The following is a 22,370-nucleotide window of genomic DNA, read 5'->3' on the forward strand; positions in this document are numbered from 1 at the left end:
GCAAGTTCAGTAGTGCCCCAGACGTGGTGCAGGAGGTGTGTGTAGCTCGCTCAACAATATGACTTTTCTCACACTAAATCACTCGTAACACTTGGACTTGAGTCAGGAAGTGAACCTTGGACGGTGCCCCAGCTGACATGACCTTCAGCAGCACTAGTAAGTGTTTCATAGTGTGATTTAACTGCCTGTTATTGTCTCCCAGCTGCTGTAATTTGTGTGCTGGTGTAATTTCTGTTCACTTTATCTTGAGTACAAGCTGAATGTCTTAGTGGGTGGGACTTGAGTAGATGTCTTTACTCGGATGAAGTTGCAGGAAGGATTATCATCTTCAAAGTCCTGCCTTTTCACACACAGGTTAATTAATGCAATGATTCCCTTTTACTAATGTTCTTTGTCGTATTTTCTTTTGAAACTGTGTATTGAATTTGCCTCTGTAGTATCTTGTAACGCATTCCACCTCGTAATATTTTTATGCTAAGGAAGTTCTTCTGAACATTTTCAGTCTCATTTGTGTATCTATTTTCTATCCCCTGTCCTTTAGTTCAACTGTTTCACATTTGTAACATAACATCTTTGTCAACTTTTGTCAATCCCTATAATTTACCTGCGGCCACTAATCCTCTAGTGGCCTTGACGAGGACAGGAAGTCAGCGGCTTGTTACAGGTCTCCCCATTTGTCCTGAAGATTTTTTCAAGAAGGATTTTAAATGTCAACAGTTTTGACAGTTATGGCTTCAGCAGGTAGGCAGTTCTACGGATTTATTAACCTGTGGGGAAAAAATCATCTGTTTTCAGTCCTACATTGTGGCTTGTAGTACAGTACCTGAAACAGTTGCTCCTTGTTTGTGTTATCTCTGATAATTTTTACTCTGACCTTTTGAAGATGTTGTCTGGATTCTCCAAATTGTTCAGTATTTAAAATAATTACATATGTACTATATTATATCGCCTTGATTTTTCTTGGCTCCAGCATGGTAGGGTTCTGCCCCCTCCCCTAGTGTTTTACTGTTGTATAAATATGTTCCACAACAAGCCTTGTTACATATCTCTGGATAATTTGTTGCGGTGTTTTCCCAGTGTGGTTTTCAAAGGCACAGTTGCATATTGTTAAAAAGGCCTTCTTGTCAAGGTTTGTGATGGCTACCTGGAGATTTACCTTCATGTTTATCATATATGATTTATAAAAAGAGCACCAGAATACAGTGGATGGGAAGCTTGATTATGAATTAAGAGGAAATATGGAGGAATGGGGAAGGGAGAGAGTGAAAATAATTTGAGTGTTATTTGATGGCACAAAATAACTTAATCTATGATACATAAAAAGGCACATATTGTATCTAGTAAATGTACTAAATAGTTGCATAATTCTGTATGAAATACAGTACATAGCTTCGGTTTTTAAAATAAGGATTTATGGATGAAAATTTTTAGGATTTTTAGAAAGTATCAACAAATCCTGCGGCAAGAGTCATAAGTTTATAATAAATATCGTGCAGTATAGTTACTGTTTATGACATACTTTTGTGATTATTGTTTGTTGTTTTCATGTAGTACTGTTCTTACAGTTAGTGCAATTTTATTGCAAACCTTTCTACTTTTCCAATTTTGTCTCTATGCTGCACAAGGTGCTGACTCCATGCCAGTGCTGCACAAGGTGCTGACTCCATGCCAGTGCTGCACAAGGTGCTGACTCCATGCTAGTGCTGCACAAGGTGCTGACTCCATGCTAGTGCTGCACAAGGTGCTGACTCCATGCCAGTGCTGCACAAGGTGCTGACTCCATGCCAGTGCTGCACAAGGTGCTGACTCCATGCCAGTGCTGCACAAGGTGCTGACTCCATGCCAGTGCTGCACAAGGTGCTGACTCCATGCCAGTGCTGCACAAGGTGCTGACTCCATGCCAGTGCTGCACAAGGTGCTGACTCCATGCCAGTGCTGCACAAGGTGCTGACTCCATGCCAGTGCTGCACAAGGTGCTGACTCCATGCCAGTGCTGCACAAGGTGCTGACTCCATGCCAGTGCTGCACAAGGTGCTGACTCCATGCCAGTGCTGCACAAGGTGCTGACTCCATGCTAGTGCTGCACAAGGTGCTGACTCCATGCTAGTGCTGCACAAGGTGCTGACTCCATGCCAGTGCTGCACAAGGTGCTGACTCCATGCCAGTGCTGCACAAGGTGCTGACTCCATGCCAGTGCTGCACAAGGTGCTGACTCCATGCCAGTGCTGCACAAGGTGCTGACTCCATGCCAGTGCTGCACAAGGTGCTGACTCCATGCTAGTGCTGCACATTCCTGTAAGTCTAACAAATGTAGTGTAGATTGCCTTGAAGGAGTCCTGATCAGTGTTTCTAATCAATGTTCTGATATTTGCCAACATCTCGCATATTCCCGACGATAACTCCTCATATGCTGTTGATGTTATGTCGTTCACATGAGCTTCTGGTCTTAGTGTTGGAGTATGCCTACATCCAGGTCTTTTTCTCTTATTGGTTTTTGTAGTTGCTTTTCCCTTATGGTATAGTTAAATACAGGTCTCCTATCTTCCTTATCCATTTGTATTACTTTGCACTTACTTGGATTGAATTCCAGCAGGCTTGAAGACCTCCTGGAAACTTTTGTTGAGTTCTTCACAAACTTCTTTGTCATTCTACAAGTGTTCCTTCCCAGTCCTCGCACTCTAATCACATTGTCTCGTACTGTTGTTTCTCACCTGTAAGGCTGTACATCTTAGGTTAAATCTGTTTTTGCCGTAATGTCATTCTCAAACTGCCGCTCTATTGCCCTCCTGATTCTTGTGTACTCATTCCTGGCCTTCTTAAGTGCCTCCTTATTTGCCTCTGTACCCATGTCCCTCTACTTTTTCCATGGCTTTGCTGTCTTCTTTTCCTCCTTACACTGTTGTACCATGGGTTTGCTGCTCTCCTTCCGTCTATTTTCCTCCTGATAGGTATGAGCTGTTTGGTTGCTTTTTTGCATTTCTATTTCATGAGTTTCATCATCTCATTTGCCGAGCTTTCCTTCCGTTCAGTCTCCCACTTGAACCTCCTAAAGATACTCTCTAACCCTTCTGTATCCCCTCTTATGCATTTTCTCTTGCTCCTTGTTATGTTTCCAATTCTATCTTTCAGTTCAAAATTGTAATCAAACATAACGCAGTGGTCACTGGTTGCTAGCGGTACCTAATAGTTTAAGTTCTCTACATGTTCTTCATGTTGGGTAAACACTAGGGTTTAAGGTAGCTAATAGATCACCGGTTTATCTTGTCAGTTGCTGCCATAGGAAGTGTTTGTCTTTAGTGTCGACAAATGTTTCTCTCTAAGTTTCATCTCCCTCGTGGTGGGGAGGGGGAACTATCAAGGGGAAAGAGCCAAGCCAATACGACTATATAGCACTGGGAAGGGGGGTTAGGATAAGGATTTGGGATGGGGCGAGGGGAAGGAATGGTGCCCAACCACTTGAACGGTCGGGGATTGAACGCCGACCTGCATAAAGCGAGACCGTCGCTCTACCGTCCAGCCCAAGTGGTTGGGAGGTGGGGAGGGGAAGTAATGGTGTTGCTTGCTGTGGTAGTGGTGCGGTGTTCGCGGCCCTTCCTCCCCTCTCATTGTCCCACAAGGTCACCTTTAATGTGGCCAACTACTCCTCCCTCCATTTCTGGTAAACATGCCATTCAAGGAGTGAGATGCCACCAGGCGCAGGTATGACAGACTTCTAGTCATTGGTCGATTGGTAATTTCTAGAGTACCATAACAAGGTCATTGAAGTCGGATAAATGTCTATACTCATTTAACCATCAGTATGAGTTTATAATTGATTAGTTTACTGAAACTTACTCTTACAATGAGCGAAAAGATATTTTACAACCTGCTGGCCGTAGATGTTTGTCCTGAGCTTAGTCTAGTACTTAAGTAAACAATGCATATACATCGAGAAATGGGGTTAAACCTCTCTGTATATATGAGGTGCCGGTGATGACCATAGAGCAGGTGGAGGGCGCATCGCCGACGCACGAAGTCAACCTCTTGGAATGTGAGACGTATCACGGCTCTGCGCCTCAGTGTACGGCTAACTGGGCCGTTACGCAACACTGGGTGTTAGCTACGACATGTATGCATGTGTAAAGTATTGCATGTGATGGGGTGTGACACGGTCAACCCGTCCTCGACTCAAGTCCATTATATTCAGTGGTCGACCCCACAGACTCATTCATAAATTTAACATGCTGTTCATTCAAAACAGGAATTTTATCAAATATGAATTAATATTATGATATTAGCATATATTGGCATAGGTTAGGTTAGGTGTTTAGGTTCTGTTGGCAGTTATTTGTATTTGTAGTACGTGGGTGAAGCATTTACAGCGTTGTGGTTCGAAGAAAATTCGTCAGCGAAGCACTTGTTCAGGAAGTGTTCGAACGTCATCAGTTGTGAGTCGTGTGTAAACCGTTTTTCATTCATAAATGGGGGGTTTGGCGGGTGCATATACATTGGCTACCTGTCCCCCAACACAATTATTATCATCGCCATTATTAAAAGATTTGCCAGATATTGAAATGTGGCTTTGTGTATCCGTGGAGTATGTCCCTGGCGGGACACTCCAGGGATATCCCGTCCCCTGTTACCTGTGGCAAGTGGCGAATCTCCCAATTCTGATCCCTCCAGGCGAGCAGGAACTGGCTCATAATAAATGTGTTTATAAACGACAAAAAAAGTATCTGAACTAGCTGCACTCTAACTAGTTACCAGTTAACTAAAAAAAAACACAGATTGAGGAGTCATTTCCTGTGATTCCAAGTCTGTTCTTCAAATACTTAAAAGCATTGTCTGCAAAATAGATGGGCGGCATATGCCTCTAAATAGCAATCAGGCTTGCAATAGCTGGGTTTAGAATATCTTTTGTATATTTAATTTCATCAACTCGTGTCATAAGGGGCTTGAACGACAGACCAGGAGAGATGTAGCCCGTAGCTTTAACTACTGAAATGATGTGCTTACACAACCGTACTCGGGTAACACTTCAGGTAACGCCAGAGGCGCACCACAGGTAACGCCAGAGGCGCACCACAGGTAACACCAGAGGCACACCACAGGTAACGCCAGAGGCACACCACAGGTAACGCCAGAGGCACACCACAGGTAACGCCAGAGGCACACCACAGGTAACACCAGAGGCACACCACAGGTAACGCCAGAGGCACACCACAGGTAACACCAGAGGCACACCACAGGTAACACCAGAGGCGCACCACAGGTAACACCAGAGGCGCACCACAGGTAACGCCAGAGGCACACCACAGGTAACACCAGAGGCGCACCACAGGTAACACCAGAGGCACACCACAGGTAACACCAGAGGCGCACCACAGGTAACACCAGAGGCGCACCACAGGTAACGCCAGAGGCGCACCACAGGTAACGCCAGAGGCACACCACAGGTAACGCCAGAGGCGCACCACAGGTAACGCCAGAGGCGCACCACAGGTAACACCAGAGGCGCACCACAGGTAACACCAGAGGCGCACCACAGGTAACACCAGAGGCGCACCACAGGTAACACCAGAGGCGCACCACAGGTAACACCAGAGGCGCACCACAGGTAACACCAGAGGCGCACCACAGGTAACACCAGAGGCGCACCACAGGTAACGCCAGAGGCGCACCACAGGTAACGCCAGAGGCGCACCACAGGTAACACCAGAGGCGCACCACAGGTAACGCCAGAGGCGCACCACAGGTAACGCCAGAGGCGCACCACAGGTAACACCAGAGGCGCACCACAGGTAACACCAGAGGCGCACCACAGGTAACACCAGAGGCGCACCACAGGTAACACCAGAGGCGCACCACAGGTAACGCCAGAGGCGCACCACAGGTAACACCAGAGGCGCACCACAGGTAACACCAGAGGCGCACCACAGGTAACGCCAGAGGCGCACCACAGGTAACGCCAGAGGCACACCACAGGTAACGCCAGAGGCACACCACAGGTAACACCAGAGGCGCACCACAGGTAACGCCAGAGGCACACCACAGGTAACACCAGAGGCGCACCACAGGTAACGCCAGAGGCGCACCACAGGTAACGCCAGAGGCACACCACAGGTAACACCAGAGGCGCACCACAGGTAACACCAGAGGCGCACTACAGGTAACACGAGAGGCGCACCACAGGTAACACCAGAGACACACCACAGGTAAGATGTCAGGTGGACACAGGTGCGACAAACCTGAGGTGGCAACATAACCAGGAAGTTGAGTTTGGAAGACTATAATGGCCGCGGGGATGCCAGCCTCCGTCACGGCCAGGCGGGAGAGGGAGGTGACGGGGTTGGTGGGGTTACATCTGACAGTTTGGCACACCGAGACGCTGGCACTAGAGGGGGGAGGGGGAAGGTTTAAGATGTGTGAGGCTTTTGACAAGTTGGCACTCTTGACGTTGGGGTGGGCAGAGTTGGATTAAGGTGGAGGGGGGTGGGGTAGAATATCCCAGGAAGGATAATACTTGCTGTTAGAGCGGTTGGAAGGGAAATATACTGACCACATATCCTTAACCCTTTATAGATCAATTCGTGTCCGTTGCTCCTACAGGTGCTTAGCGTGTTGGCGCCATTCATGACCAGTGAAGCAAAACAAGAGGTGCCGGGAGTGTTCTTGGCCATAATAATGAGTATTGAATGAACCAAGGAACACTATTGATGTGCCAGCAGCTGTTCCCTCCCACCATCACCCCATTAAAGAAGCCATGTGTCTTGTTTACATTTAGTGTTGACAAACAGCGTGTGGGAATATAAAAAGGGTGTCACATTTAGGCTGCGGGGATAAGTTGAGGCTTACTAGTGTGTGTGTGTGTGTGTGTGTGTGTGTGTGTGTGTGTGTGTGTGTGTGTGTGTGTGTGTGTGTGTGTGTGTGTGTGTGTGTGTGTGTGTGTGTGTGTGGCCGAGTTGTGTAGCGGCGGGCTCTGGGGTACTGTGCCACCCACCCACACCACTTAGGGGTCTGGTAGCTGAGTGGACAGCGCGCAGGACTTGTAATCCTGTGGCACGGGTTTGATTCTCGGCGCCGGCAGAGGCAGAGACAAATAGGCAGAGTTTCTTTCGCACTGATGCTCCTGTTACCTAGCAGTAAATAGGTACCTGGGAGTTAGACAGCTGTTACGGACTGCTTCCTGTGTGTGTGTGTGTGTGTGTGTGTGTGTGTGTGTGTGTGTGTGTGTGTGTGTGTGTGTGTGTGTGTGTGTGTGTGTGTGTGTGTGTGTGAGTGATCAAGTAGATTGTTGATGTTAGCCCCGGAAGCTTCCATTCCTGAACACCAGTACTATTTAAAAAACAGTTTTCTCTGTCATTATCTCTGACGAATTATTATTTGATGTTACAGAGTGGGAGCAGGCGGAGAGGGAGAGCCCCAGTGATGGCTGTGGGCGTCCTCTGGTCTCTCTCCCATGGTAACTCCACCCGCGCGCACACGCCTCCCATGGTAAGTCCACCCACACACTCCCACTCACCACCCTGCGAGAATGTGTTAATGATGGTGACAGCAGTGTATAGCGTATGTGTATGGTGAGTTTAACGGTACTAGATACAAACGAACTCAGAAGAGAACTGTACCTCACTTCACCTAAAGAAGGAACGGGGAGAAATGATAACGACATACAAGATTGTAAGGGTAATTGATGAAGTGGGTATAGTATTAATGTTCAAAGTGAAGAACAGCCGAAGGTGAACACACACCGGTGGAAACTGGAGGCACAGATGAGTCAGAGATGTGACCCAGAACTATTTCAGCGTACGAGTTGTAAATAAATGGCCTGGGGGATGAAGGAATGTTTTAAGTGTGCGGGAGTAGCATGCGTAGTAGTAGTCTTAGTGGTGAGAGGAATGGTGGTAGTGGTGGTGGTTGGCAGGGGTGTTGGCAGTGGTGAGGGTGTGTCCGGTGTGTGGTGGTGAAGCTTCCTCACCCCCCCCCCCACCCCTCTATCTCTCTTTTATCTCTTTTCTCTATTTCTCTCTTTCTCTTTCTCTCTTTCTACTTATATTAAAGTTTGTAACTAGCTCATCAAGATTGTAACTTGCTTAGCTAAATGAATTGTGGGGTTCAGTCCCTGAGCCCATTATGTGCCTCTGTAACCCTTTCCACTACCGCCCACAAGATGGGTATGGGGTGCATAATAAATGAAGTAAACTAAAAAACTATCTCTTTCTCTCTTTCTTTCTCTCTTTCTCTTTCTCTCTCTTTCTCTTTCTCTCTCTTTCTTTCTCTCTCTTTCTCTCTCTCTTTCTTTCTCTCTCTTTCTCTCTCTTTCTCTCTCTTTCTCTCTCTTTCTCTCTCTTTCTCTCTCTTTCTCTCTCTCTCTCTCTTTCTCTCTTTCTCTCTCTCTCACTTTCTGTCTCTCTCTCTTTCTGTCTCTCTTTCTCTCTTTCTCTCTCTCTCACTTTCTGTCTCTCTCTCTTTCTGTCTCTCTTTTTCTCTCTTTCTCTCTCTCTTTCTCTCTCTCTTTCTCTCTCTCTTACACGACTCACAACTGCTGACGTCCGAACACTTCCGGAACAAGTTGCTCATTGACGACTTTTGTTCGAACCACAACGCTGTAAATGCTTCACCCACGTACTACAAATACAAATAATCGCCAACAGAACCTAAACACCTAACCTAACCAAGCACAGTATGCTAATATATAACAATATTAATTTACGTTTGAGATTCTTATTTTGAATGAACAGCATGTTCTTGTTATACTGATGAACATATTCGTGTTATACTGATGAACATATTCGTGTTATATTGATGAACATATTCGTGCTATATTGATGAACATATTCGTGCTATATTGATGAACATATTCGTGTTATATTGATGAACATATTCGTGTTATACTGATGAATATATTCGTTATATTCATGAATATATTCATGTTATATTGATGGATATATTCGTGTTATATTGATGAATATGTTCGTGTTATTGATGAATATATTCGTGTTATACTGATGAATATATTCGTGTTATATTGATGAATATATATTCATGTTGATGACTGCATCTTTGGGGTCGGCCGCTGGATGGAAGGGACATTGTCTGCGGACGGGTTGCGTGTGTAAACCGTTTTTCATTAATAAACAAGGGATTTGGCGGCAGGATTAACGAGCATTTGACCTTTGTTGTTGGAGAACAGGCTGCTCTCCGCACCTCACCAGCGATTTGGCCTGGGTTCGTATCCTGGCCGGGTAGGATTGACTAGGCGCCAATCCTTAACTGTGGCCTACTGTTCACCCAGCAGTAATTGGGTACCTGGTTGTTAAACGATTGGCGGGTTCGTTTAATGTGGGATAGTTCTAGGGATAGTTCTAGTTCTAGGGATAGGGATAGGTATAGTTCTAGTTCTAGGGATAGTTCTAGGGATAGGGATAGTTCTAGGGATAACTAGTGGGTAAGGCTCACCATGAACTATGGGAAGGGAAAGCTCTCGGCCTGCTGGCAGGAGTCGGCAGTCGTCTGTTCCTGTACCCACCTGTGTAAACAACAATTATTTATATAGATTTAGAGCGTTGTCAGTCATTTATATACATCATTTCAGTTACAATTATCTCCAACTTAAGCATGTGTAGGAGCAAAACGTTGTATGAGTGGTGGCCGGGGTTGGCATGCCAGTGGTGTAACCGGTGGTGTAAACAGTGTTATTCAGGCTACAGTTACAGCAGTGGTGACAGGTGACACTGACAGAGGAGGAGGAGGAGGAGGAGGAGAGTAGGTCAACGCGTCACTCACCCTGGCAGGTGGAAGGTGGAGGGGGTGGTGGTGGTTCAGATATGCAGATAGCGCGTTAAAACTCTCAAGTTCGTAATTAGGGTGTGGTGGTGTGCGGGTTCGGTATCGCAGGGAGTGAATTGGTGGTTGGTGCTTATTATCCACTCTTGCTATGTTAAAACTCATTGGATAACACCCTAGGACGGCCTATTTAATACCACCCTAGGACACACCCCTTAGATAACACCGTAGAACACAGCCTAGATTAAACTCGTGCATGCCATGTGGTGCCCTGAGCCACGCCTTCTGACATACATCACTCCATATCGAGTGACATAAGAAACAGTGCTCTAGGAGGGGGGACGTGAAATTTGGGTTGTTTGGGATATTTTAAAAACTGCAGGGGGGTTTGGGCAAAATGTGACCCACTGCCGCTTTCAGTAATTGGCATATTTTCGGTATAAAAAGTCGGAATTTCAAATTGCGAATACGCGCAGAGAGCCAGAATTTGGTTCCAAAATATGGCTCAGGTATCGAATTTGGGATGTTTGGGATATTTTGAAAACTGCAGGGGGGTTTGGGCAAAATGTGACCCACTTCCGCGCTCAGTAATTGACATATTTTCGGTATAAAAAGTCGGAATTTCATACTGCGAATACGTGCAGAGAGCCAGAATTTGGCTCCAAAATATGGCTCATGTATCGAATTTGGGATGTTAGGACCGCTGACGCACGTGCACGTACTGAATGCACGAGGTGTAGCCGGGTCGAGTGGACCCCGTTTTCTATACAGCTAGGCGAGGCGGGGCCTCGTCTAGACTATTCTCCTCTGTTAAGTGAGGAATTTCTTCAGTCACCGGGTCACATGTGGCTATCTTGTCAGGTCTTGAACAGGCACTGTGGTCTGACGGAGCTCCAGGTCTGGGTCGGTTCAACGCCTCGAAACCCTGAGTGGCGCTAGTCTGTCCACTGCCTCTCTCCACCTGTGTCATGTCTGAAATATCAGACACACACTGGGAACCAGTGTCCGGTGATTCGCGTTGCATTTCCTCGCTCATGTCTCCCTCGTTCGACGTCTCGTTAATCACCCCTGACCTACTCAACCAGTCAGCACCAACGTTGTCGGCTCCCTTTATGTATACCACGCGGAATGTGAACTGTTGAAGGAACAACACCCAGCGCATTAATCTAGGGTTTGCGTTTTTAAGCGTACCGATGTGGCTGAGGGGTTGGTGATCTACTTGAAACGTGAAGCGCTTACCATAGAGATACTGGTAGAATTTCCTTACTCCCACGACAGCAGCGAGGAGTTCATTTTCTACAGTGGAGTACTTCTGCTCAGCATCGCTCAGTTTACGACTGGAGTACGCAACTAGCCAGATTTCACCGTCGTACTCTTGCATGAGTACAGCACCAATACCTGTATTTGAGGCATCTGTCCGGAGGATGTACTCCCTGGTAGAATCTGGTAGTCTAAGGATGGGTGCTTCATTCAGCTTCTTCTTGAGCGTCGAGAATGCTGAGTTCTCCATTTCTGTCCAACGTACTCTAACAGGTGCATTCTTCTTGGTGAGATTAGAGGTTAATCTTCTTGGTTAGATTAGAGGTTAATCTAATCTTAGATTAGAAGTTAATCTTCTTGGTTAGATTAGAGGAGAGTTCGGTGCACTGTAATGAGCCACTCAAGTCAGCTGTGGGAGAATCTTGAGAGAGACACTCTCTCTCTCTCTCACACACACACACACACACACACACACACACACACACACACACACACACACACACACACACACACACACACACACACACACACACACACATGGAATATTTACGCAAGGAATATTTAACACAGAAACTCTTCCCCTATCAGAGAATTGAACTCAGGCTAGCCAAGTGACCAGCCAGTACACTAACCAATACGTCACGCAGATAGTTCAAATTGTGGATCATATTGTGGTATATATGGGCTCGAGTGTTCCCTAGTAAATATGATTGAGCTGGGAGAACGTACCTCTGATCTGTCACCATTAACTAGTGTCATTGGGAACTGGGGTCGTGGAATAGCCGCCTAACTTCCAGTTCCTTTAACGATCTGCTTGCTAGTGGCTATACAAGAATGTAAGAACTCTTGTATATATAAATAAATAAATAAATAATAAGGTGTGGCATAAGTTCTTATCCATCTCGTTTGCGAAAATCACTACAAATTTGACATTGATCAGATCATAAGACAGACTGGCATATTTTGCATATTGGCCCCCAGAGTCTATAACTATCTTGAGGTTATCTTGAGATGATTTCGGGTCTTTTTTTTAGTGTCCCCGCGGCCCGGTCCTCGACCAGGCCTCCACCCCCAGGAAGCAGCCCGTGACAGCTCACTAACACCCAGGTACCTATTTACTGCTAGGTAACAGGGGCATAGGGTGAAAGAAACTCTGCCCATTGTTTCTACCGGCGCCTGGGATCGAACCCAGGACTGCAGGATCACAAGTCCAGCGTGCTGTCCGCTCGGCCGACCGGTTCTAATTTTCAAGTCTAATATATGTTGATTTTATTATAGATGTTAATATAACTCTCAATGACCAGAGAGCTATTGCACTTTTGAGGATTATATTAATATAATGGATCATGTAAGGAGTACAGGGTACCTTGATCTTATGACCTTGCAACCGCTCAACACACTATTCACAGAGTCAAGAAATCCACCAAAGGACTTGAGACTGGGAGATCTGCCACAGATCCTGCCATGACATGTCAGATCTCTTATTTCATGACAGTGAATTCGTTGATAATTCAAATGAAAATGTGTAAAATTCCCGTGTTGCATGCCAGGAGAGTAATTGGAAACTTGAGGAAGGTGTGTGACAGCTTGTCATGTCTTGACAGCATCCGTGACGGATCTCCATATTCCAACTCTTTCAATCAAATTGTTTTCAATTCTTGATCTCTAAGAGTGTCGTCTCGGTGAATACCGTGATTGCAGGCGATGAGTCACAATAACGTGGCTGAAGTATGTTGACCAGACCACACACTTGAAGGTGAAGGGACGACGACGTTTCGGTCCGTCCTGGACCATTCTCAAGTCGATTTCACAATCGACTTGAGAATGGTCCAGGACGGACCAAAACGTCGTCGTCCCTTCATTTTCTAGTGTGGATTGGTCAAAAATACCGTGACTGACTAGCGATTACAGGGTCACGAGACCACACACACACAGTTCTAACCAAACTTTACACATTCACTCCTAAACGTTGCGTAAAGTCTCTTGCCAACAACGTTTAGTAACATAAACTCTATCTGCGCAGAGTTTTCTCTATTTATGACCATGTGGGAAAACCAACCCGTTCTCGCACTTGCTTACAGCCAATATTGGCTTATTTAATAAGTGCACATGTGACATACTAATTGATTGTGAATATTTTAGTTTACCTTGAAAAGCTTCATAGAAAACACCGACCTCACCTAACCTTCTTAGTATGTTAAGATAAGCATCTTATTGCTTCGTATTTACAATTATTACTTAACCTATCAACGGTATAGGTTAAGTAATAATTGTAATTAAGAAGCAATAAGATGCTTATCTTAACATACTAAGAAGGTTAGGTGAGGTCGGTGTTTTCTATGAAGCTTTTCGAGATAAACTAAAATATTCACAATCAATTAGTATGTCACATATGCACTTATTAAATAAGCCAATATTGACTATAAGCAAGTGCGAGAACGGGTTGCAGAAAACAGTGTTTACATTCAGAGTTGGGTATAATATCTAGTGATTGCAGGTGGTAGATACAGAAGTTAGACTGGCCGTCACTGCCTCATGGACCTGAGAAGCTAATACTCTCTTGAGTTTCGATCTTGTTTCTGAAACTACTGCTGTGCATACATTAATTTAAGCGTGTGTAAACAGTTCTTTGTTTCTCTTATCGTTTTCATCCGGCAGTAAGGGCGGAAACATGCAGAATCTCCTCTCCTCACTCTTCCCTTCTACACAGATCTCTCCTCTAACCTATCTAGGTATTAAAAGCGTGCAAAACATTTTAAGTATTCAAAATTGCAGAAACAGCCAAAGGATCTTGGGAGGAATTCGTCGAGCGTGTTTGAGTATGTCATGTTGAAACAGTTTGTACTTGGTTGCGAGGTGTGTGTGTGTGGGTGAGGCCGTGCGAGCGGCCCATGCAGCATCCTCCACCAGCACCCTCCACCAGCGCCTCCACCAGCGCCTCCACCAGCACCCCCCACCAGCACCTCCACCAGCACCCCCACCAGCGCCTCCACCAGCACCCTCCCCACCAGCCCCTCCACCAGCACCCCCCACCAGCACCCTCCACCAGCACCCTCCACCAGCGCCTCCACCAGCGCATCCACCAGCACCCCCGACCAGCACCTCCACCAACACCCCCACCAGCACCCTCCACCAATGTTAGCAGTGAAGGGTAAGCCAGGTGCTGGGTCCCCGCCGCCGCATGCCTTATCTGTGTATCGCCCGGGAACGCCACGCTCAACGCCCTGTAAAGTAGCAGAGACAACCTGCTACAAGACCTTGGGGGTGAGATCCAGCCAGGTGTGTGGGGGTGTTGCTGGGTGGGTGTGGTCTACCAGGTGTGTGTAGGGGTGTTGCTGGGTGGGTGTGGTCTACCAGGTGTGTGGGGGGGTGTTGCTGGGTGGGTGTAATCGGATGTGGGGGTGTTTTGCTTCGTAGGTGTTGCTGTGTAGATGTGGGATGTGCTCCTGGGAGGGTGTGGCTGCTTGGGTGTGGGTTTTGTTGCGGGGAGGGTGTGGCTGAGCAGGTGTGGACCTTGGGTTACTAGGAAGGTGTGGCTGTAGAGATGTAAGGTGTGTTGCTGGATGGATGTGACGAAGGATTCAATTAAGGAAAAATACTTCATTGATGACGGCTGACGCAAGATTTTGGACATCTTAAAATGTTATATCCGGCTGTCATCCATCTTGGTTCGCGAGTCAAGCAAGACTAAGCTGCACGAAAACTAAACTTTAATTTCTCTTGAGAAAAGGTTCAGTTCTTGTACTGTAAACATCTTGTAGACTCCAGGTGAGGAATTGATTGATGGTAGGTTTCTCTGGCGGCAGGTATACATGGATTAAGTCCCATGATAGTGAAATTGATGATGATATTTTAGATTTAGCTACTCAGAACGAAGTGTCCATGTAGCACGGGCTATGGTGAGCCCGTAAGGGGAACTGGGAAATTGATGACAAACCAGGTTTATTTATCTGAAACACCTCTCAAGGGTTAGCGAAACGGCCGCAGTAGCGTTGGTATCGTGGTTCCCGCGCGCCAACATGGACAGACAAGTGATGTCTGTCAGGCGTGTTGTGCCAGGCAGGTTGTGCCAGGCAGGTTGTGGGGTCCTCGCGGCCTCTCTCCGCTTACTGCTCTGCTGCTCCACGAATATGATGAAACTCTTGTTATCCGCCATCATTGCTGCCCGTTGCTGAATAAAATAATGGCTAGGTTGTTTTCTCTCTCGTTCTCTCTCCCACCTCATTTATTCCATTAACAGTTAGTTACCTCAACTTCCTCTTTCTCCAGTTCTCTTTCAACGCTCTCCACTCCCTTCCCTTTTCTAAACACCACCTCCTCCTTTCTAAAACACCTCCCCCCCCCTCTCCCGGCTATATGCCAGGACGTTGAGCCTGCGAGGCTCTTAAACAAACATGAGCATATCTGGTGCAGGTAAATCAAGTCTTGGTGACCCATTCAGACGAAAGAAAGTCATAATCCTGATTGAAGTGAAACTTTAGGGGGAAGGGGGATTGGGTACATGGTCGGGGTGGAAGGAAGGGACGAATATTATTTATGCTTGCTGATTTAGGTGCCACTAATCGTGGGTGTGGGCGAGATGGTGTGGTGGGGGAGAGGACTGTTGAAGTAAGTTCTTATCCAGTGCCTGTGTATGTGTGTTTTCCTGTCAGGACGAGGAACGTCATCGCCAAACGACTTTCACAACTAACAGTGATCAAATCTAATGGTAGGTCGTCTACTATGAACAGAGCACGACCATTGGCCACTGTACACGTCGTAAATAATTCACGCTGCTCGTCCCAAGCTCCAGGAAGACTTGTGAATCCTGCAGGACAAGAAAATGCTTCTTCGGCACTTGTTACACATCACTCGCTCACACGGGCGATCACTTGTCGCACACACGAGACAACATTCCACCTCCCGCCACCCGTGGACAAGATCATCTTGCCATTGACACGTACTGCATAAGAGTGGGTCCTGGCATAGTGCCGCCTTAATTGAGATCGTCCCAGCTCAAAAGTTACGGGTCGATCCTGCTTACGGGGCTTCAAATACCCAGTGAGCACATTATCAAAGAACAACGGCAATTCAGCACTAAATCAACGTTGATTACGTTACATTGATTACCCAAGATGTCCAGGCACCGTCTTCTAGGCGATGTATCTTTGAGGTGTTATTCTTAAGTCTATCGTGAAGTGGTTGTGGGCATCAGTGTCCCTCGAGTATTCTTGTTGACCTAACTCTTAGTCGTTACTGCCTGTAGACTAAAGGACAAATCACAGCCTGGTTCATTAGGTACTCTTTAGAGTTTTTTTTATTATTATTATTAATTTTCTACCACAGACGTGGCCACACATTTACAATGCTAACCAGCATATATTAATTTTCTTCTGTCCTCCATGGACAGGGTTAGAGAAGTGTTAAACATATAGTTCAAGGGTTTATTGAACAATCAACCACAGAAGGTGATTCGGTGCTTTTAAAATGCTAAGTTAACCTACATAACTCTTTAGAGGTGTTAATCCAGTTCCCTCTTGGACACAGAAGTTATTAGTGGAGCTTGTATTTAGTGAATGGTGTTCAAAAGCCTTAATGTACATTATGCACGCATATTGTTCAGTGGGACCCATTTGTACATTCTGCCTTACCTCCTGGCCTCTTAATGAGTTATTTTAGTGTGAAGATTACGCACCAGTCCTAATATATTTCACATGTAGATTTTGATTTAAAATTCCCCTGCGTTCCGGGAGTACAATTTGAGGAATATGTAGACACCAATAAGTTGTATGTTTTATCAAGTGTGTTTCTTACACCTTTTGGGTTACAACGTTAATATACTGAAGACAGAGTTTAATGTCTTAGGTCTTGATGCGATCTACACGGGGTCTAATGTAGTGAAGATAGAGTTGATTACTTTCGAGAGGATTTAATGCAGTGGATAGAGGGCTTATTGCAGAGGATAAATGGCTTAATGTACTGAAGATAAGGCTTGATATATTGGAGATAATTCTGTGATACTAAGCTTATAACAAGTCACTTGACCCCGATCTTTCTCTCTGTTTGACAAGGTAGAGTTTTTGTGAGAGTTCTGCATATTACATGACTCGTTGATCATAGGCTGTGTAAAGTGTTCTGAATGATTTCATGTGCAGGTTCTGAGCGGCTGCCCGAAGGTTTGACAGCTTCGTGTAAACTGTTTATGTGCTACCTGTTCTGTTTCCTGCGTGCGTGCGTGCGTGCTTGCTGCGCATTATAAAGAAGCTTTAAGTGCTTATGTTAAGACGAGCGATAAAATAGCTGGGAGGGTGCCAGGGACGGGGGCAGTGCTGCGGGCACTAAGGAGATAGGAAAGGAGGAAGGTGGGGGCAGGCAGCTCGCACCTCGTGTTGTCTGTTGGCCTTGCAGGACGCCGGTAAACGCGCATAACCCAGCAGCAGTAGCAGCAGCAGCAGCAGCAGTAGCAGCAGCAGCAGCAGCAGCAGCAGCAGCAACAGGAGCAGCAGCAACAGGAGCAGCAGCAGCAGCAACAGGAGCAGCAGCAACAGGAGCAGCAGCAGCAGGAGCAGCAGGAGCAGCAGCAGCAACAGGAGCAGCAGCAGCAACAGGAGCAGCAGCAGCAACAGGAGCAGGAGCAGCAACAGGAGCAGGAGCAGCAGCAGCAGCAGCAACAGGAGCAGCAGCAGCAGCAGCAACAGGAGCAGGAGCAGCAGCAGGAGCAGGAGCAGCAGCAGGAGCAGGAGCAGCAGCAGGAGCAGGAGCAGCAGCAGGAGCAGGAGCAGCAGCAGCAACAGGAGAGGACGTTACTGCACGCTGTGTACCACTCAGGTCGTGAGCCACGAGCGTACAGGTAGGACGAAAGCTTCCTGGTAGGCGGGAAAACGACTGCTGCGTCTGGTAGCGTATAGCAGACCTACTCCCTGAGGGAGAGCGACTATAATGACTGAGCACTCTCACTATCGCCATAAAGCTTGTCTTTGAGCTTCCGTTGTCCCTCGTCAAGCCTATTCTTGAAACACATGCTGGAACGCAAGCAGATCTCGCTACCATTGTTATGGTGTTATGACATCTTAAAGGAGTCATGCGGGGAGCAGTGATCAGCACTGACTCAGGAGCGACACTACAACCTCATCAAAAGTCGGGCAGAAAAGAAAAAGATAGTAGCTGAAATGAAGACAATGATATCGAGCCAGGGAAGGATGATCAGGTTCCTGTGGATTACCGTTCATCTTGACACCTATGGAAACACCCGAACAAATGTGCTGGCTGCCGTTGGTGCTGAAGGAGACCACATTGAGTGCTTCATCCCCTTAACAAAAAAAGTATAGTCATCAAACAACATTACCATGACATGGCAGACCAGGATGGGATAGTAGAGCATGTCAGTGAATCTGTTCGCTGGTAAAATGTAGTCGCAGCCGCCAACCTCATTCATTATGGACGCACTGGAGGTGAGCGAAGGAGAAAATCTATAATTGCAAGAATTTTCTTGGATACAAGTACCCATGGAGATTAGGGATGTTATCAACAGCCGATATTACGTAGTTGCAAAATTTGCTGGATAAGTGAAGGACATCGTCTCCACCACCACCTGAGAGATTGTTCGTATCTAAGAGATATTAGGAACATGTGGAGTATAATAAACTCCACATTGAGTTAGGAAAGCACTTTTTGTCAAGTATAGATACTGTTCTTAAAAGGTTCCCTCACTTTGCACCCACAAGGTAACATAAACTCGAGGGTTGTAAGATGTTAATCCCTTGTTTGACAGCCTGTTTACCCGAGACACTTAAGCAAGTCCCAGCTGCGTCTGGGTACAGGTGACAGGATGAACCCAGCGGATTTTCTTCTTATTGGGAGGGTGGGGGGGAGGCGGGGGTGTTGAACATGGTGCTATGGCGCCATATTCACTCACAGGATGTGACGCTGCCCAATAAACTGGCCGTCCGGGGTTGTTGTTGTTGTTATAGATTAAGCTACTCGGAACAGGTTCCAAGTAGCACGGGCTATGGTGAGCCCGTAACTTACCTGGCACAGGAGCGGGGCAAGTAGCTCGGGCTATGGGGAGCCCGTAGTGGACTTACCTGGCACAGGAGCGGTGCGGGGGCTCCGTCCGGGGCAAAATTAAACCAATAATATGTAAGATGGGGTGAGGCGAGTGCCACACTAAGGTGGTGGAGCCGTATGGTAGCGGGTCCCGTGTAAGACCGGGATGGTTGGGGCGGGGTGTGTGACAGGGCCAGTTGTGTTATGACGCTCGGGGTACGAGTGGGTGTTGGCAGGAAGGCTCGTGTTTTGCCCCAATATTGTGGCAGGTGCCTTTAAGGGGTAGGGGGGGTCTTGTTCTGTGTGTAGAGATTGAACACTCTTGGCTATTTGTATTCGTATATTAGTTTTCTCCATTTTCTATGCTATCACCCACTTCCGTAACTATGAATGACGTTATTCTCCATTATTTCAGACGTCGCGCTGCTTCATCTGAGTTTCCTCTGTGACCTCTTTGTTTTGTTATCCATGCATAGCAGTTTGCAAGCCTCATTTAAGCCTAAGGATCTCTTGTGTAACGATCAGATTCACTCTGGCATTTTTGGCATCGATATGAGGCTTGTGGCAAGTTACGTGACAATTCCAAATGTCTTTTGTGTTTCATCCATGCGTGTGGGGCGTAATATTGCAGGCGTGATGTTCAGTCCCAGTGGCAGGTTAGGTGCAGGGTCTACACCTAGCTTCTCTTGCTCCTTTTAGGACGCTGGTAACTGCTTTCATTTCAGGCTATACCCTGCCTCTAATATATTCTCTTTTTTTTTCCTTTGGAATACGTGGAATTTTGTGTATTCAGTTTTTGACCTACTCCTGCATCTGGTTGGGATCCTTCACGTAGAAGGAACCCGGAGTGACATCTTCAAGAGGAAACTAGATTTATTCCTTCAAGGAGTGCCGGACCAACCGGGCTGTGGTGGGTATGTGGGCCTGCGGGCCGCTCCAAGCAACAGCCTGGTGGACCAAACTCTCACAAGTCAAGCCTGGCCTCGGGCCGGGCTTGGGGAGTAGAAGAACTCCCAGAACCCCATCAACTAGGTATCAACCAGATATAGCTGGCAAGGCTTGCGGTGTGAGGGTGCATATGGATTTACCGTCACCCTGTCCTCACACTTAATGTACACAGCTGTAGTGAAATTGATAGCACTGTGATGCTAACGCTTCCTCGTACTAATTACCGTTGGCCTGGATAGGTTAGCGTTATGTATCATACATAGCATGTATAGAGCATACATGTCATTGTATGTATATGTCCAGGGTATTTTGTATGTAATTATAATGTTTTCTTAGTGTACTCACCAAGATGTGCTTCCAGGGGTCCAGCTAAATATTGAGTCCCGCCTTCCGAACGTTCTTATGTGCAAGGCAATATGTGTGTGTGTGTGTGCATACTCCCCTAATTGTGCTTGCTAGAGGGTTGAACTTCAGCTCTTTGGTCAACCCCAAGAGCTTTCTTCCCGAGTCTTGAAGGCTTTCATCTCCCAAATGGTACCTTGTATCTGCCCTCCTCCGTCCCTGTGTGTGTGTGTGTGTGTGTGTGTGTGTGTGTGTGTGTGTGTGTGTGTGTGTGTGTGTGTGTGTGGGTGGGTGGGTGTGTGTGAGTGGGTGGGTGGATGAGAAAGAGGAGAGAGAACATTACTGTTGGTTGGCTGAAGAATGATGGTTTGATGATAATATACGTGACCAGATGTTCTCTACCTACTCACATCTTTCTGGCTACCTGCTGTTGGCCGCCCACTACACCTACTGGGGACAGTCCTCTCTTGGAGGGTGGGGTAGGAGGCGCTGCTCTCTGCTCGGGTTTTGTAGGGTACATTGGAAGTTTGGGTGACCGCTTGGGGGGGATTGGGAGGATCCACAGTTAGGGTAGGGTACCTGTTTGGGTAATGGGGCACCGCAATGGGAGATGGGCTGAAATTGTTGGTAGAAAATCTGGAGTTAGTAGTAGCACTAGGATTTGTGGGCGCAGAGGTGTGGTAAGGTACAGGAGTCTACTTAATGTTTGGCCACATCACTGTAAGCTGTTGGTAAGGACCACCTCTGTAGAATAAGACACAGCACTGTGGAATGAGGACACTGTTTTGGGTTGTTGGGAAATCCAGTATATGTGTCTTGGGGCTCAGGGTGCAGTGGGGGAGAGTTTTGGAGACTGATCTGGGCTGCTGTAAACATTCTGGGCTTTAATGCGAATCCTTGACAGCTTGGGGTAGCAGTTTGGGCTTGTGGCACCGCTCTAGGCTGGTTGGTGGGTGCACTACGCTGTGAAAGAGAGGATGCCACTCTGGGCTGGGGCGTCTTGCTGGTCAATGGTATCACCATGTTGGTCACCCCTGGGTTAGGCTGCTGACACGTACACACACACACACACACACACACACACACACACACACACACACACACACACACACACACACGCACGCACGCACGCACGCACGCACGTGTATATATATATAGTGTAACTACTAGGCCAGCTACTGACTATCCCTAGGACGCATCCTCCCAGAAACTGTCTTCTCTCCCAGGTACCCATGTACTGCTAGGGTGGGGGGGGGGGGGACAGAGGCATGAAGGGAAAAGGAAACGCTCCCAATTTCTTTCCCCTTCGGCCAGGATTCGAATCCGGCACCTATAGCTGATAATTATTAGTAGTTCACCACTTGACCATGGCGCCCTCCCCCCTTCCTCCCCCACCCCTCCCCCCACTCCCCCCCCCACCCCTCCCCCCACTCCCCCCCCCACCCGTCCCCCCACTCCCCCCCCCCACCCCTCCCCCCACTCCCCCCCCACCCCTCCCCCCACTCCCCCCCCACCCCTCCCCCCCACTCCCCCCCCCACCCTCTCTCTCTCTCTCTCTCTCTCTCAAAAGGAGAGACAGAGAGAGAAAGAAAATGAGGAAGAGAATCACGGAGGGAAATGGGAGAGGAAATGAAGGTGCAGGTAGAGGGGTAATGTCCACACACTCCCTTGGCACTGCTGAAGGGTGAGGGGACGTGTGTTGGCACTCTTCCCCCTCCCCCCCCCCCTTGCGTGTCGCTCACCTCTGTGCGTGTGTGTGTGCGTGTGCGTGCGTGCGTGTGTGTGTGCGTGCATGCGTGTTGCTGTTGAGTTTAATTGTGTACATGTCCGCTGAGGCCTGTGGAGTTGTGAAGACATTTGTGTATTAAACCCGAAGGTTAGATGTATATAAAACATAAATTATTATTCTGTTTTATACAGGAAAATACATCTATGTTTAAACAGGAAATCCCTGTGTGACTGCCTGGTGTTTACTATCCTCGAACTGAAGACGTGTTGTGATACGTCTTGAGTTTGGTGTTCCGTCTTGGCGC

The 22,370-nt window shown here is 47.2% G+C and overlaps 1 protein-coding gene across 4 annotated transcripts in view; it reads left to right on the forward strand.

Annotated features, from left to right (window-relative positions):
• Nucleotides 1-3: 3 nt before the first annotated feature.
• The window catches only part of LOC123745034 (cytosolic carboxypeptidase 1), a 109,017-nt gene continuing 86,650 nt past the window's right edge, over nucleotides 4-22,370 (forward strand). For 2 of the 4 annotated variants that reach the window (XR_011223127.1, XM_069306321.1), the window contains exons 1-2: nucleotides 4-156; nucleotides 7,375-7,473. The gene's annotated coding sequence lies outside the window, so the exon portion shown is untranslated. The remainder of the gene's footprint in view (nucleotides 157-7,374; nucleotides 7,474-22,370) is intronic. The other 2 variants (XM_045725292.2, XM_069306323.1) reach the window with 2 other exon arrangements.

This window comes from Procambarus clarkii, chromosome 57 (genome assembly GCF_040958095.1).
Source record: "Procambarus clarkii isolate CNS0578487 chromosome 57, FALCON_Pclarkii_2.0, whole genome shotgun sequence".
Taxonomy (NCBI): Eukaryota; Metazoa; Arthropoda; class Malacostraca; order Decapoda; family Cambaridae; genus Procambarus; species Procambarus clarkii.